Below are 18,499 nucleotides of genomic sequence, written 5' to 3'. Positions count from 1 at the left end.
TGTGCCTTTCCAAATAAGATATTTGACTTTGGGCAGATCCTTATAATTTCCACAAATAAGTGCATTTCCTGCTTCTAGAAGAAGTAGTCTCACTCATTTGCAGTGCATGCATAAAATATTAAGCCATTAGGAGTTGGTAATGAATGTGCTGAGTAAGGACTGGGCAGAGCAAAAGGGTTTGGAATAATATCCTGTAAAAGAACATGAAGAGGAGAAATGATTTGTGGATAATATCACCACCAGCAAACCTCTCAGCATATAGACACTTCCTCCAGCATGCGCTCTAAAAGCTCTTCAGAGGCTTCAAGACTTCAGAGAATAACTAAGCTTGAGGAGCTTATATATTTATAATTACAGAGGTAGTTTTTGTAGTACAATTACAAGTTTTTTGAGTCAGAAGTGGAGCTTTCACCTGTAAACAAAGCAGAGTCGCAAGCCTTTAAAATTCCAATTGAATATCTGAATTTGAATAGAGGCAGCAATTGAATTTTCAATGTAAAGCAGTACAGTTAAATGCAACTTAAAATGCTAAGAAATTCATTTAACTGTAATTTGTAACTAAACAAACTTTGAATTTTCTAGGTTTGGATGGATGGATGGATGGTTGCTAAAATACTAGAAGCTCTCTTAAAGGGATAGTTCACCCAGAAATGAAAATTAGCCCATGATTTACTCACCCTCAAGTCATCCTAGGTGTATATGACATTCTTTTTTCAGACAAATACAATCGGAGTTATATATATAAAAAAAAAAATGTCCTGGCTCTTCCAAGCTTTAGAATGGCATCCAGTGAATGGCCGTTTCTGTTTTGAAGTCCATAAAAGTGCATCTAACCATCACAAAAGTGCTCCACACAGCTTAATAAAGGCCTTCTGAAGCGAAGTGATGCGTTTGTGTAAGAAGAATACAATTTTATAAAGTAAAATAACTAGCTTCCGGCCCAAACGAACATATGGATTTCACTTTAGTCTAAAGGTCAACTTATGCGAGTAATGCGACATACTGCTGTTATTTACTCTATGCCATGACTCACTACTATATTCCGACATCACAAGTTGCATAAGTTGCGCTTTAGGCATAAGGGACCGTTCGGTATTTGGAAGGGGCCACCGGAGGAAAATAGGGGAGGGTCATGTCTTTTTATTCTTTGTTGAGGGGAGGGTCATCCAACTTTTTTTAGTCTAGGGGGAGGGTCACCCAACTTTTATATTCATTAAAACAGCAACATTTCAAAGTGGCTTGTTTGGTGCTATTTTTTTTTTCCATTTAGCTCCATGTTGATCTCGCGTTAACAGCCCCCCTTCGATATCAGATGGGTCTGACCCAACAAAAATCCAGTTTGGAGCTGTTTGACAGTGTGCGCTTCAGTTCGCGCTTAGAAAAAGTGCATCATGTCAGAACAGAATGCCAAAGAAATGTTTACCCGGCAAAGCTTTAAAGCACGAGCAAATAATGAACTTTTGTTAAGTGCAGTGTCCTGTGAGTGTAACTCTACCGCTGCATTAAAGGAGAACTCCGGTCAATTTTAACATTGAGCTCATTTTTTTGTACATTTGGAGTGCTGTCAATACAGAGAACAACGACAAAAATCGGTGTTGCCTACACCGAATTATTCTATTTTTAAAATTTGCACCCTGTTGACTTCAATAGGGCAAGTAGTAAGCCTGCTTTTTAGCCTCTTAACATCCTTTAAGTGTCATTACAAGTGCACAGAAAATGTGAGTGATTCCTTCCGAGTGAACACGAGTGAGTCTGACTGCAGTAGATGTTAGAGATATTAATAAAAACGAAGTTAATTCAGCCAGCGCTCATGCCTTTGTTTACATCCTGTTTTCGGTGGAACGCCATAGTAATCGATTGTCGAGTTCACGCGCGTGATCATTGGTAACTAAACCTATGCGCGTGAACTCGACAATCGATTACTATGGCGTTCCACCGAAAACAGGATGTAAACAAAGGCATGAGCGCTGGCTGAATTAACTTCGTTTTTATTAATATCTCTAACATCTACTGCAGTCAGACTCACTCGTGTTCACTCGGAAGGAATCACTCACATTTTCTGTGCACTTGTAATGACACTTAAAGGATGTTAAGAGGCTAAAAAGCAGGCTTACTACTTGCCCTATTGAAGTCAACAGGGTGCAAACTTTAAAAATAGAATAACTCGGTGTAGGCAACACCGATTTTTGTCGTTGTTCTCTGTATTGACAGCACTCCAAGTGTACAAAAAAATGAGCTCAATGTTAAAATTGACCGGAGTTCTCCTTTAACGTGATGTGAACGTACGTCGAGTTTAACAGTATTGGGACTGCTGATAGAATGTGCGCTGTAGGGCGATACTGCATATTTTAGTTTCCATTCTTATTTTGTTTCCACGATGTGTAAGATGTAGGGCTACCACCACCAGCCGCGGCGCTACCATTGGGCCCGGGTGGGCATTTAGGTCCGGGCCCACCCATTTTCTATAGCCTATATGGTTTTGTACGTTTCTTCATTCGGATCTATTTGCGATGATCGATCCAAATTCTAAACAAACAGTTTACATGCTTCGTCCTTGATTCATTATTCATTAAGATAATAATTAATAAATGCACGCATAATTATCAGTGAACTTGATAAATGTTGCAGATATGTTTTACATGCATGCACAAACAAATGCCTTTCAACTTGTGTGTGCAAAATTCAGAATAAAATGAATGTGCAGCAATTTGCACAAATCGAGTCTGTAGGCCTACTGTGTTGTTACCATTAAATAAGCTCATTTAGTTTCATTTTTGTTAAAATATAATAATGTTATTTTTTCATCTATGTTGATTATGAAAAGTGAACCGCACACACGAGTATACGCAATATCGAGAGACATGGAGCGGGTCAGACATGATTTTGACCACTTAATTAAGTTTTGTTTTGCAGAAAACGATTTTTAAAGTGAATTTCGTTTTGTATAAATTGTATCTTAATTTTTTTTTTTTTTTTTTATCAACAAATTGCCAAATACCAAATATAGCAGACAACACAATCATAGAGGCGCCCGCGTGGTCACTTGCACTGCTCGTAAACAGTAGCGCATCTCATCCTAGCTAATTCTTTAAATTACACTGTGCAAACCAAAATATATATACCCACCGGATGAATAAAGATGAATAAAGATCGGCCTCCACAGAAAATTAAATTTTATATTATTTTTTATTTTATTTTTCGTGTTTGCATTTATGTGAAAAAAAAAAAAAAAATGTTACGGACGTGACAGTTCTCCATTACGCACGGACATGACTGCTCTGAAGCGACTTTAAAAATTGCACAGAGACCTCAAACAGAAAGCACAAAGCCTTTCTTTAAAGTGAATTTCGTTTTTTTATTAATTTTATCTTAATTTTAATCAATGTTTCATCTGGATTTAATAAATAAGTAGTCTAAATATAGTAGAAAATAAATAATCATGACACGGAGGCGCGGGCGAGTGAACTGGACTCTTGTCTCATAAATGAACCGAAACTCAGCGTAAGGTATGCTACTTGCCTCATAGACCTGAGAAATATATAGAAAGCTTGAAATGTCTACTTTTAAACATGCAGAACAATTCAAAACGAAGGAAAACAGACTGCTTTCTCCTTATGAAATGTTCATTTCTCTCTGGCGCGTTCTGAGACGATCGCGACGCATCGTCAACTTCATCTTTGCAGTCGACACAGAAAACACTTGTTTATTAAAAACAATTAAAATGTCTAGCTATATTTGACATATTAATAATCATTTTGCCGGTTCTTTGTGACAGCTTTTAGATGCTTTATTCGCAACGCCACCCACATGTTGAACGCGTCACACCGCAATACCGAAAACATGATTTTTTTTTTTTCTAATCTAAAATAAAAAATCGTGATACGAACCGAATCATAGGTTTGGTCTATCGTTACAGCCAGATGAGAAAGCAAGAGTTTATGGTTTAAAAAACAAACAAACAATGGCTATCTGAACATCTTTGCCAAGCCAAACTAGTACAGAATTAGGCTAATCAATAAATTATCGGGGAGGGTCGTGCCTTTTTTCACAATCATTTTGGAGGGTCATAGAAAAAATTATTGCTGGCAAAGGGAGGGTCATGTCTTTTTTGACAACTGATCTCAAAACTCCTCCGGTGGCCCCTTAAATAAATAACGAACAGTCCCTGTAGACTGCATGGCCGTTTGGTCAGAAGTTAGAATTTTACTTTGTAATGTGTTATATGAATATTTTTCTTACACAAACTCATCAGCCTTTATTAACCCCCAGAGCCGTGTGGAACACGTTACGATGAATAGATGCACTTTTATGGACTATAAAACAGAAACGGCCATTCACTGCCATTATAAAGCTTGGAAGAGCCAGGACATTTTTTTTTTATATAACTCCGATTGTATTCATCTGAAATAAGAATGTCATATACACCTAGGATGACTTGAGGGTGAGTAAATCATGGGCTAATTTTCATTTCTGGGTGAACTATCCCTTTAAGGTTTTCTTGGAACAGGACGAGCTGAACGCAAATGAGTGATGCTGCGCACCTGCCACAGGCATTTTCATGCCAGTGTGCCTTGCCCCTATTCTCTTTTATATGTTATTCTGCTTAATGGTCCACTGGGTACAGATGTTATCACTGAAAAACATGCACCTGAAGAATCTAGGCCTGTATGCGCCTGCAGCTATGTTAATGTACAGCATATACCCACTAGAAATAAAGTGTCATGGGTCATGGTTCATCGTAGGGGGGCACTGCAAGCTGTCAGGCTGTGGTGTCTTATGATGAATGTGCCTCATTGACTGCAAGCCTTTAAAATCTGATTGCAGGGGAAAGATAATACTCCTTTATCTTGAATCCCAATCGCTCGCTTTGTCAGGGTCATCACACCCTTCAGTAAGCAGATGAGGACAATGAAACGCAGCAGAAGCCACAAGTTGGTCGACTCTCAAAAATTACTCACTGTCAAACGGAACATGACGGGTAAAGAAGCTAAATTAAAATAATCGATCTTCTGCCACAAACATTGCTCTCAGTCAGAATGCTATAGCACATAATTATTCTCGAAGTTTCAACAAGTCATGACAATATTAAGATCAATAATGTGCTAAAACGTCAGCATAATTTGCAAATGCAGACTGCTAGGGTCTTGGTTTCAAAATGTAACTTTATTGTTATTGAATGTTACATCTTTATCAGACAAATGAAAGCGTATAAATAAGCACATGGTCTGATGGGTATAAGAACCCTTACGGAACGAAAATAGATTTTCTATATATCAATATATTAAATGGTTTAACAGTATATTTGAAAATATATATTGAATAATACATAAGGAATTGTCGCTTTTCATACATTGAAAAATATGTGACAATAATTTACTAATATATCATAATGTATGTAATTTTATATTCAATAATATATAGATGTATACGTGATCAGATATGGTACTTCACATGTAATTTACTCATGCAACATAAACACACATTTATAGAGAAATACATAATGTAATATATTTTTTATATATTTTTTAATTACTGACATTATAAGTTGTTTCATATTTTTATGCTAGTTGACAATAGCACAAGCACACCTGCATGTACTAAAGTTATGAAACTAAAGTTTAGCCAAGAGGCTATCACTGTACAGATGAGTGCACAGTCATTACTTATAAAATATAGTAATTATAGTCTTCATGAAATTTGGCCAGTTGTCAACCGAACCACAGGCTCTAGTCTTCAGCACAGTGGTAACCCCAAAATCTCAGACATACCAGAAAACATTTTTAAATAAAAAATAACAATAGAGCATTAAAAACTAACAGATCTCCCCCCTATATTAATACTGAGCAAAACACATTAAATAACACTTCATTTTAACATTTACTCTCCTTTAACAGACAGAAGCAAAGCATGCTGGGAACTAAAATCTGATGTAACTCATTCCGTGAATGTGTGTATATTCAGTATGTGTGAACAGACATTCACATTCATATGGGAACATGCATGTGCAATATATGTACACAATAAAGGATAAAAATGTGTGAATATTACATGTAATGCTATTTTTGTCTTCATTTATAAATATTTTATATTCATTCATATATGGCCATGCATGGTTAATGCATATATTGCAGTATACTGAAAAAAATAAGCACTAGTTTCCCATATATGGAAATGTATTATGTAATATATCTCATTATATTTTGCAGCATATTCCCATTTTTTTTTTTTTTTGTTCCGTAACGAAACAGTCTCAGAGTGATGTCCCGAATGGGAATAAGATGATCAGTGTGTCCTCCATATGTCGAAGTGGAGTGAGGGGACACTCATTGAAAACATCAATCCCTTCTCCAGCAGAAGATTTTGATCAATTCTCATGCCCATGACAAACTGAGCATGATTTTTACTGTAGTAGTTTCAAGACTAGAAAGACTAAAGAAAGCTATTTTTAACATCCAGTGTCAGTGACCTTCTAACCTTTGTCATGTTTTCCATGAACATGGATCACTGCCCTCATCGTCCTTCCCATCAACCTGCAGAAAGGCCTCCGTCACCCCTTCACCTCTCGTTTGACCCGATATAGATATTTCCTTGTCACAAAAGCCATCCAAGATTTCACCTTCCACTTGACATATTTTTACACGAGCAACAGAAAGATGCCAAGGCGATCTGACAGTCAGCATGCATACGCTGGGATACTCTGGCCACAAGAAACGTGAGCATTCACTAACACTCAAATGTAACCTACTAATTGAGATTGCATCCCATTACCAGCAAAACAACAATCATTAGGCAAACCTGAAAGTCCTAAGCGCTTCTACACAGCAGTGGCAGCTACTGCTTTTCAAGACTGGGAAGTACAGACGTCACTTATGGCAACACATGAAACTACCACAAAATAATGAAATTGCATAATTGCTTAAAGAACTACTGTAATATCAGAATTTTTTTTAACATCATTACAAAAAGCAATATTCAAAAGACAAGATTCTGAATGTTAAATGTCTTATGACTTTAAAGATGAGTAGATAGATGGTAGATGAATCTTAAAAAATCTTAAAATTGCAAGTGAACCTTCAGAACATAGAAGAAAATCGATGTTATGACCATTTAAATGCCCACTGAACATTAACACTTTTGCTACTACTACTATTATTATTATTACAGTTGCATTCACGTTGCACCTTGGCAGGAGCATTCACACTCCCACCATGTTCATTCACTGAGGTTTTTCTCTGAGTGATAGCAGAGTGCCTGTTTGTCCTATTCAGAAAACAGACCTTGCTTTCCTCTGGGGAAGTGAAATGAACACAAGGATGACTCGTGTGTTGGCTATGCAACAATGTATGATGAATTTACAATCCCCATGCATCAGAGACTCATTCCTGCATGTCCTTAAGAACATTACTGTATCAGAACCAAAGCATTACTCAGACTCATCCACGCTGCATCATGTACACAATACCGGGAAACAAGAGCTTGGATTCCGGCGAATTGTGCAAATGAGAAGCCGCTATTCTTAAAACACAAAGGCTGGCTGTATGGTCTGGTCCTTAACGGAGCAAAACTGCCTTTTCTTACAAATACAAAACCATGCAGATGTCTTCAAAGGCAAGCCTTCACGCTGACTGAATATAAATGTTGTCATTGCTTTGTTCACACTGCGGTTACTGTATGTTATTAATGCTGTTATATGATCACATGGTGCCTTTCACGAAATGACAGCCTAAGACATGAAGCATTCACTGAAAAGGTTGCATTGTGATCTCACTGATAACATACTTTAGAGTTCCATTTAGGGGAAAACAAAAATCTAAAAGAACATCTTGCATGGAGAAGTGAGTTATATTTAGTGGGAATTATTGGACAGACTGACTGACAGATGGACAGAGGGACAGACTGACTGACTGACAGACAGACAGACATAAAGACAGACAGACAGACAGATGGACACATGATGGATGGACTGACGGACAGACAGACAGACAGACAGATGGACAGATGGACAGATGATGGATGGACTGACGGACAGACAGACAGACAGACAGACAGACAGATGGACAGATGATGGACAGACAGACAGACAGACAGATGGACAGATAATGGATGGACTGACGGACAGACGGACAGACAGACAGATGGACAGATGATGGACAGACTGACAGACAGATGGACACATGATGGATGGACTGACGGACAGACAGACAGACAGACAGATGGACAGATGATGGATGGACTGACGGACAGACAGACAGACATACAGACAGATGGACAGATGATGGACAGACAGACAGACAGATGGACAGATGATGGATGGACTGACGGACAGACAGACAGACAGACAGATGGACAGATGATGGACAGATTGACTGACAGATGGACAGAGGGACAGATGATGGACAGACAGACAGACAGATGGACAGATGATGGACGCACTGACGGACAGACAGACAGACAGACAGACAGATGATGGATGGACAGACAGACAGATAGATAGATAGATAGATAGATAGATGATGGACAGACTGACAGACAGACAAACAAACAGACGGACAGACAGACAGATGGACAGATGATGGACAGACTGACAGACAGATGGACACATGATGGATGGACTGACGGACAGACAGACAGACAGACAGATGGACAGATGATGGACAGATTGACTGACAGATGGACAGAGGGACAGATGATGGACAGACAGACAGACAGATGGACAGATGATGGACGCACTGACGGACAGACAGACAGACAGACAGACAGATGATGGATGGACAGACAGACAGATAGATAGATAGATAGATAGATGATGGACAGACTGACAGACAGACAAACAAACAGACGGACAGACAGACAGATGGACAGATGATGGACAGACTGACAGACAGATGGACACATGATGGATGCACTGACGGACAGACAGACAGACAGACAGATGGACAGATGATGGATGGACTGACGGACAGACAGACAGACAGACAGATGGACAGATGATGGACAGACAGACAGACAGATGGACAGAGGGACAGATGATGGACAGACAGATGGACAGACAGACAGACAGATGGACAGATGATGGATGCACTGACGGACAGACAGACAGACAGACAGACAGATGATGGATGGACAGACAGACAGGTAGATAGATAGATAGATGATGGACAGACTGACAGACAGACAAACAAACAGACGGACAGACAGACAGATGGACAGATGATGGACGGACTGACAGACAGACAGACAGATAGATAGATGATGGATGGACTGAGACAGACAAACAAACAGATGGACAGACAGACAGACAGACAGACAGATAGATAGATAGATAGATAGATAGATAGATAGATAGATAGATAGATAGATAGATAGATAGATAGATAGATAGATAGATAGATAGATAGATAGATAGATGGATGGATGACATGGAGAAACACTAAAAAATAAATAAGAAAAAATATTATTATTATTATAAATTTTTTTTTTAGGTAAAAGTATCGCTTTTGAATGGAACTCAAATAGGGGTTTGTGACATGCCATGAGAGATAGTGGCCCAATTAGCTGTTGTCTAAGCGGAGTAATAGCATTTGTTTGTTAGAATGCTTATTCAAGCTGACCAACTGATATTTTCCTACTAATGGCCATTTGTACCACCATCTCCTGAACTTCCTCGACCTCAGAGGATATATGAACTTGTTAATGGGGTGTTGCCATTAGCAACAAAAGCAGAAAAAGGCACGCTGTAATGAGGATGATCAGATTCTGAAATCTGTTCTGGAATTTTGAGATATCGCATAAACATCTGACCCACAATTTAATGGCTGTGGAGATAGTTTGATCCTCCCCCAGCTTCAACATGTTCGTATTTATAAGTAAAAAATAAGGTTTAGATTAAACCGAGGTTTCACACCATTAAAAAACGTAGATTTTAAATCAATCATTTTTGAACAAATTTATTACAAATCCAGCTATTTATTTCTTATTATATTACTGTAAGCATTTTTATATATGTAAAGCATGCAATGACACATTTAGAATACAGTTTTGCCGTCTAGTGATCAGTAGGAGATTATCGCGCTTAGACAGCTTCAACATATCGTGTTTATGGAGATTAGGCAAACCTCATCACTTCATTCTACAGGTGTTTCCACGGCAACCATCAAGCCAACTCTCACAGGACTTGCCTTCTAGTGTCAGAAATGTATTAAGACACCCGTCACATCTCCTTTACGCTATGGTGACAGCACAAGGTGAAAATATTTACTCAAAAAACTGGAGAAGAAAAGCAAGACGCTGTTGGCAGAACTAGGGCTAGTTAAGGCCCACTGATCGGACCGGCATATCAACAGTAAATCGCCTTGGAGGGGTCCTATCTTTTCATTCACTCTCTCTTTTCTCTCCCTCCTTCAGGCAGAAAATTGTGTTAATGCTTCACTAACACATGTCAGGCAAACTAAATGCTGCCCTGATAAAGACGTGAGCGGACAGTAAGGCTGTGAGGAGAAAACAAACGCGGGGCCAAAACAAAAGCAAGTGCTCTTGACATTGCCCGCCTTTCAGAGCCCTGCAACAGCCGACATGACAGGGGTGGAATTTGAAGGGTTTGGTTCTCCGGTCTTCAATCGCATTATTTAAAATGGAGGATTCTTAACCTTGTCAATCTACTCAGCTTGTTGAAATCACTGAAGTACACTGCAAATACATGATGCCTGCGACTGAATTAAATCTAAGGCTTAGCGATATTTCATGGGTGTTATCTACGGCTCTTACAACAATGGCTGGAGATTCTCATGAATTTGCTCTAGGCCATTGCATTTACATGCATTGTACAAAAAGGACCTCCTTTAATTCACTAATAACACAAGGCTGTGCAGTGGTAGAAAATGGCTTTGATAATGAACTCTTAAAGGGACAGTTCAGCCAAAATAAAAATTCTACATTCTCGTGTCATTTCATAGCCGTATGACGTTCTTTCTTCTGTGGAACACAAAAGGAATATTGTGAATAATATTGTTTGGTTTAGAACAAAAGGAGATAATGATGCCATTATTTAATTTTGGGGGGAATTTTAAATCAGGCTTTATAGGAAAACAGAACAGTAAAAAAAAAAAAAAAAAGTCACAATACTCAATGTGTCATTTCGCACCTGTGTGAAATAACACCACAGTGAAATAAATAAATAAATAAACAAACACGCTTGCCTTACGGTGTGTTCACACGGGGCGTCAGCGTCAACGCTTCCCATTGACTTTGAATGGGTGACGTCAAGCGTTGCCGAAAAGAATTGTGGATCCGTCGGCGGCGCTTCACTGGCGTTGCTCGCGGCAGAAGTTGAGAATTTTTTTCTGCCGCGAGCAACGCCAGTGAAGCGCCGCAGACGGAAGCGTCAGCCAATCAGGATCACTCTATGCAAATACAGTAGCCAGGCGGCAGCCAATCACGTTCATCCTGTTCAAGAGCAGCAAACTGAGGATAAATTTGAGTTCCTGTCTAATTTCATTGGCTGACGCTGCTATGACCATGGCGTCAGTGCCAAACTTCAGCCACGCCTTCCGTCAAGCGTTGACGCTGACGCCCCGTGTGAACCAAGCGTTACACTTTACATTTTTTTTATATATATATATATTAACTAGGGATGTCAATTTACACAAATTCCCATGATAAATCGTCGTTTTAATTAATAATCGATTCATTGCCAGCCTAAATATGCGTCTACTAGTGGCATATAGCCAAAACGACATGTTCCTCCCCAAATTAATGAGAAGGGTTTTGAGTCTGAATAAAAGACTAGTAGGATTGTAAAATGAGTCGATGTGATTGATCATTTAATTCAATTAATTATTTAATAATCAAATATAATGGCTAATGCAACGTGTCAAACAACAAAACATAACTCCGGCTCACTCGCTTAATTTTTCCTCATGTCTGCTTTACGTGTTTCAACGATTAAGTTGTATCGATTAAGTTATTATCAATACGTAATTGATCGTCAATTATTAATAATCATTTATTTAATGATTTAAGTCATCCTTCAGCCCCCTTGGGAGTTTGCAGAGGCCTCCAAATGGGTTTAGATCCATTGCATCAGATGTTGCAAAACAGTCTAAAAATCCATTTAAGATTCAATAGCATCAGCTTTGTTATGGAGTCTTCCATTCTACCATTGTCCTTAGCTTTAAACAGAGGTGTAAAAGTATGTTGAGCTGGATCACAGCCTCACACTCACATCATTATACTGGAGCAGGACCAAATTTGCATCACAATTGCCACCAGCAAAATTTCTCACCTCCAGCTCTAGCATGTTTGCACTGACACACAGTCACACAGCTAAATGCAACCACACAGAAGAGCACTTTAGATTGGAGTTTAAATCTTCTCTCTTGCAGCTGAATGTGTCCATATTTCAGAGGCTTAAATTAATAGTTAGTACACCATCTATACATTACTTTGTTTCTTTGTGTAACACAAAAAGAGAAAATTTGAGGAATTTTTCCATTCTCTTTTATGTAAAATACAGTGAAAAGGGACTGAAGGTTTCAGTCTTCAAATTGAATGATTTAAAAACAAAAAACAGCAAAAAAAATATTATATCATAAAAGCATTCCATACAATAGTCCATTAATTTAATACAAATTATTGTTATTTTATAATATTTATTATTTACAAATTGCAATACCTTATAAAAAATAAGTTGTTTAAATGTTTACTTGTAGTGTTTGTCATAAAGTATATTTTAAAACTATACCTGCAAATAATAAATTATTAATGAAATGAAAGGCCAGTGTATGTACATGAAGAGAATACATTTTCAGGACTTTTTCATAACACACTTAATTAAACTTTTATTTTATTTTTTACTTTAAAGTACATTTTAAATCATTGTTCAAGTAGTATTTTATCATGCTTTAAAAATTACTTATTTTGATGTATTGACTTAAGTGCATGTAAAGTATTTTATAATAATTTTAACTGTAGTGTGTCATTTTGATATTAAATATTTAGATTTATGGCCCTATTTTAACGATCTGAAACGCAAGTATCAAGCGCGGAACGCAAGTAACTTTGTGGGCGGGTCTTGGGCGTTGTTGCTATTATACCGGCGGGATAAATGACTCTTGCGCCCGACGCAAATCTAAAATGGGTTGGTCTGAAGTAGCTTCATTACTCATAGATGTGGTTTGGGCGTAACGTGAAATAAACCAATCAGAGCGACATATCACGTTCCTTTCAAGAGCAGGCGCGCTTGTTCCATGGCGGATTGCTATTATAACGGCGGATTTGCCAGGCGCACACCAGGAGCGGTTCACAGCCGAGGAGACCGACGTTCTCGTCAGGGCCGTAAAAGACAGAGAAGTGACATTGTATGGGGATGGGAGAAACCCACCCAAATTAGCTTCGGTTAAACAGGCATATAGTAATTTGGGTAAATGTGTAAGCTAGATTTATGCCTATTTTTTAACATCTTCATGTACACAACAATGATTTCCCTCGTGTGTTAATATTTTTCCTTGAAATAATGTATGATTTGCAAAAATGAAAATGGCTGCTTCTGTGTAGATGAGAGAATATGCGCGTTGTGCACACACTACATTGATTATGGCCAAGCATTCGCCCTTAAAATTGAAAAAAACAGTTTTTCCTGGTCAGTGGCGGAATTGTTTTCTAAACCTGCAAAATAGCATCAGGAAATGTTCGCGCCGGAACACGCCTCCTCTTTGCACTGAACCGCCCCCGGTAGCGTAAGTTCATTCCCTAGTTTACCGACGTGCGTCTGTGGAGGGAAAAGTCCGCTGTGCGCGAGTGCAAAATAGGAATGATACATGCGTCGGTGTACAAAGTCAATTGCGCTGGGTGCAAGATAGGGCCCTTAAAGTTACATTTTAAATGTACTAAATTGCAACTTCATCATTACAAATGTGTAATCACAAGAATATTTAAATAAATTACAATCATGTTTAAATAGAAATTACATTAAAGTATATTTAGTTTACCATAAATGCTTGTCAGAACATTACAGTACACCTATATTACATTGACATTCTGTTAGACCTACAGAAAAACACATTAGTTCAATGTTAGACAGTAAGTTTGACTTTCAATGAAAATGACATTAGGTCAATGTACTGTAATACAGTTAAGTTTAATTTGAAGGAAAATTACATTAGGTCAATGTAATACAGTTAAGTTTAATTTAAAAAAAATAAATACATTAGGTCAATGTAATTGTGATAATTCAGATAGAAATAGTTTGATTGCAAATCATGATCATGATTACAAACAGCTTTATTAATGTAATAATTTTATGTGGAAATTTGCCACATGATTAATATACATTCAACTGATGAGGTATTTTTTTGAGTGTTTATAAGACACTAGATGTATGAATTACATATAAATATGTTTTCAAGTCCTTCTTAATTCAGTCAAAAAGCACCAAGTTCAACTAATTGCATTTCATATCAATTTAAACTAACACATTTCATTTTATTGTAAATAATATGCAATTAACTGTCAGAAAGCATAACATTCAGTTCACACTTAAAAACTGTCTAGACTGTGAATAAACGAGTACTTCCTGTGCAGTCGATATTGAGTGTGAGAAAAAGCCAATGTGTCTGTTCACATTTAAATACATTTAAACAAATGATTTATCTCTAAGAGCCAGAAACTGTCATTCTTATTTCTTAATGCAACATTATCATTTTACTCCTGTACTAAATGGGCATTAAAGACTTCCTTATATAATGTAATTGAACCTAAATAAACCCAAGCCTGCTCTCAGGGGCAGAATCATTATAAACTGTAGATGACAGTCCTGTTCTGTATTCCAGATAAAGTTACTTTCATTTGAACAGCTGAAAAATAAAATCACACTTTTTTCGTGTGTGTAATGTATAAAGAGCTTGGTGGATGCATTAAGGAGCTTTTTTAGGAACTTTATTATCGACTGAAGAACTTCATAATTCAGGTACTAACAGAAACTAAAGTAAGGCCGATATTAAATACATTCAGTTCCCTTTATCTCTTCTTTGATCACATTCAGATGTTAAATGAAGTTTGCTTGTCTGTCTGTCTGTCTGTTTGTTTGTTTGTTTGTTTGTGTGTGTGTGTGTGTAGTTCAGTCATGAAACTCTTATGAGCAGATTATTGGTTTTCTTAAAAAAAGATCCATCCATCCATCCATCCATCCACCCATCCATCCAATATTTGAAAGTTTTTCTTAAAAATCACTGTAATATGCATTTCCTTGAATTCTAAATCATTTTAAATCAGATTCATTACATGCAAATTAGAATTGCAATTCTGCATCCTCTTTTCTACCTTTTGAATTTTAAATTGGAAATTGAAAGGTGTTCTCACTCCAACCTCATAAAAGTGTTCGATGAGCTTATTCCTCAGCACATGACACCATTACTTCACCTCACATACTACAGGGAATCAATTTTGCCATTTACTGTAATGGCGTAACATCCCCCCTTGAAATATTTAAACTCATACAGCACAGGATGACACCATTCAGTCAAAGCAGCAAGGAATCAAATTGCCCCACAAAATCAAAAGGCAAGAATAGTGAGTGAAGTGGTATCAAACCTCCACGTGCATGAGTTTGTCGAGTTACAAGGCGTATGAAACAAGGTTTATATATCCATGTCATACTGTAGATTAAGCAAGCAAGTACATAGCAAAGAAAAAGCAGAAAAGAAGCCATGAACGGACTGACAGACAGATGTTGAATGACACTAGGGCATGGAAGCATGCAGAGAATGGGTCTCTGATGAGTGCTGCAGGTTCTCAAGGGGCTTCCTCTCCACTCTCTTTCATGAATAAACACAAGCTGCTTTTCACACCAACAGTCATGACAACCCCACTGTTATAACAAACGTGTGTATTGGGTATGTGTTTGTGGGTATGTGTGTGAATGGGAATGCGTTTGAGTGACTGCAAGGGAGAGAGAGAGCAGGATATAATTTCACACCCTGTGACTCAATAACAGGCCATCAGGACATCCACTGATAGACACAGAGCATCTTTAATTCTGTCAGTCCTGAGCCCATGGCTGTCCTATAAATTACAGATTATTTTCAAGATTCAACTCAAATGCCCACTTTGGCTCAGTCTTTTCTTGATGTAGAATAGGACTTTTTTAAAGATCCTTGCAGATACTTAAACCCACTGAATTCGGTAGCACTTTATTTTACAGTCTTGTTCCGCATGTACATACTATGTACTTATTATAGTAATTATAATAACTGGGTAATTACCCTGAACATATCCCTAACCTAACCTTAACCCATGTAGTTATCTTATATTGCCCACTACTTTCCTACACTGTAAGTACATGTAAGTTTACATACTTTAAAATTAAGTACAACCATAAATTATCTCAGACTAATGTACACAATACGGTGCCCTTGATACAGAGTAATTACTTAATTAGGTACTTAGTAATAGACGTTGTAATAACATGTAACAAAATGTACCTAACATGTAACTAAGTTATGGAACAGCCTGTACTTACAGATTGTAATTACACACATGTAATAGGCAGCTACTGTTACGCATGTGTAACAAGCCGAGTTTGATAAGGTTTATAGATACACATGAAGTACACTTAAGTACATTCTTGATACACTTTATTTTACGTAGCTTATACCTGTGTAATATTATGTAATTAAAATGTAATTAGGAAACTACTGCATGCATTTAAGCTGTGAATAGTGAGTTAAATCAAACTAAGGCAGAGATGGAAAAGGTATGTATACACAAAGTACACTTAAGTACATTCTTGATACACTTTATTTTACGTAGCTTATACCTGTGTAATATTATGTAATTAGGAAACTACTGCATGCATTTAAGCTGTGAACTATTAAGTTAAATCAAACTAAGGCAGAGATGGATAAGGTATGTATACACAAAGTACACTTAAGTACATTCTTGATACACTTTATTTTACGTAGCTTATACCTGTGTAATATTATGTAATTAGGAAACTACTGCATGCATTTAAGCTGTGAACTAGTGAGTAAAATCAAACTAAGGCAGAGATGGATAAGGTATGTATACACAAAGTACACTTAAGTACATTCTTGATACACTTTATTTTACATAGCTCATTCCTGTGTAATATTATGTAATTACAATGTAATTAGGAAACTACTGCATGCATTTAAGCTGTGAACTAGTGAGTAAAATCAAACTAAGGCAGAGATGGATAAGGTATGTATACACAAAGTACACTTAAGTACATTCTTGATGCACTTTATTTTACGTAGCTTATACCTGTGTAATTGCAATGTAATTAAGAAGCTACTGCATGCATTTAAGCTGTGAACTAGTTAGTTAAATCAAAGTAAGGCAGAGATGGATAAGGTATTTATACACAAAGTACACTTAAGTACATTCTTGATACACTTTATTTTACGTAGCTTATACCTGTGTAATATTTTGTAATTGCAATGTAATTAGGAAGCTAATGCATGTATTTAAGCTATGAACTAGTGCAGTGTTACTCATTGCGCGGCTCGCGAGCCTCATGCGGCTCGCCAAGCTTTAATTTGTGGCTCGATATGGCGGTAAATATAATACGTTGATATGATAATGCATTCACTAGAGATATTTCATAAAACCATTAATAACAAGTAGGGCTTTAACATAACCCTTTAAAAACTAAAAGTGTCAGCTCTATTACAAATAATTTCGATCGGATTGAAAGGGGTGGTTTATCGAGAGAACGTGAAAAAACTTGATCGACTGAAAACCGAAACTGAAAGGACGACGTATGACGCGCTGAACGAGCTGTTCTCCTGATGAATAAAGTGTCATATAAATGAGTGTCCTGTCATTCTATAATTCTCCTTTCACTCAGCATCTGTGAAGTGAAGCAGGACAACGGCTCAGATTATCATACAGTCCTTGTTTCAGATTATCATACAGACGACTTTGGGCATTTTTACTGCGTGATAAATACAAACAGCATGGCACAACGGTTCATATGTTCATATTCCGATTTCAATCTTTTGACTTATAAACACGCACATCAACCCGATCATGTATCACATCACGATGTTTAGCGTTCATGTAAACTACAATACATTCAGATTCATCAATCGGAATGAATTCAGTCCGACTGAAACAAAAGTTGTGCATGTAAATATCCAGTCTCTGCAGAGATGCCAGTTATATGGCGGTCTTTCCAGCTCTTAACGCTGCATGTGCTCTTGGTTGGTTAGATAGGCCTACAAGATGGGCTAATGTAGAAAAAAATAACTTAAGGTCATTCTGGGATGAATATTTTCTGGAAATCCCTTTTTTTGTTTTCTTTTTTTTTTCATTAAAGGAAATCATCTTGTCTCAGTTACAAATTTGACTGATAAATCATAAATAATGGTTTTTTTTTCACCCTTTTGTATTTATTGCATTGCATATTGTATTGTTCAGGGGTGACAGATTGATAAGCAGACATGGTATTTATGACTGGATGTAACTTTTTATACTTTGCGGC

Source organism: Squalius cephalus (genome assembly GCF_949319135.1).
Source record: "Squalius cephalus genome assembly, chromosome: 8".
In the NCBI taxonomy this organism is placed as follows: Eukaryota; Metazoa; Chordata; class Actinopteri; order Cypriniformes; family Leuciscidae; genus Squalius; species Squalius cephalus.
The sequence above is the reverse complement of the archived record's forward strand: the minus strand, read 5'-3'. Positions refer to the sequence as shown.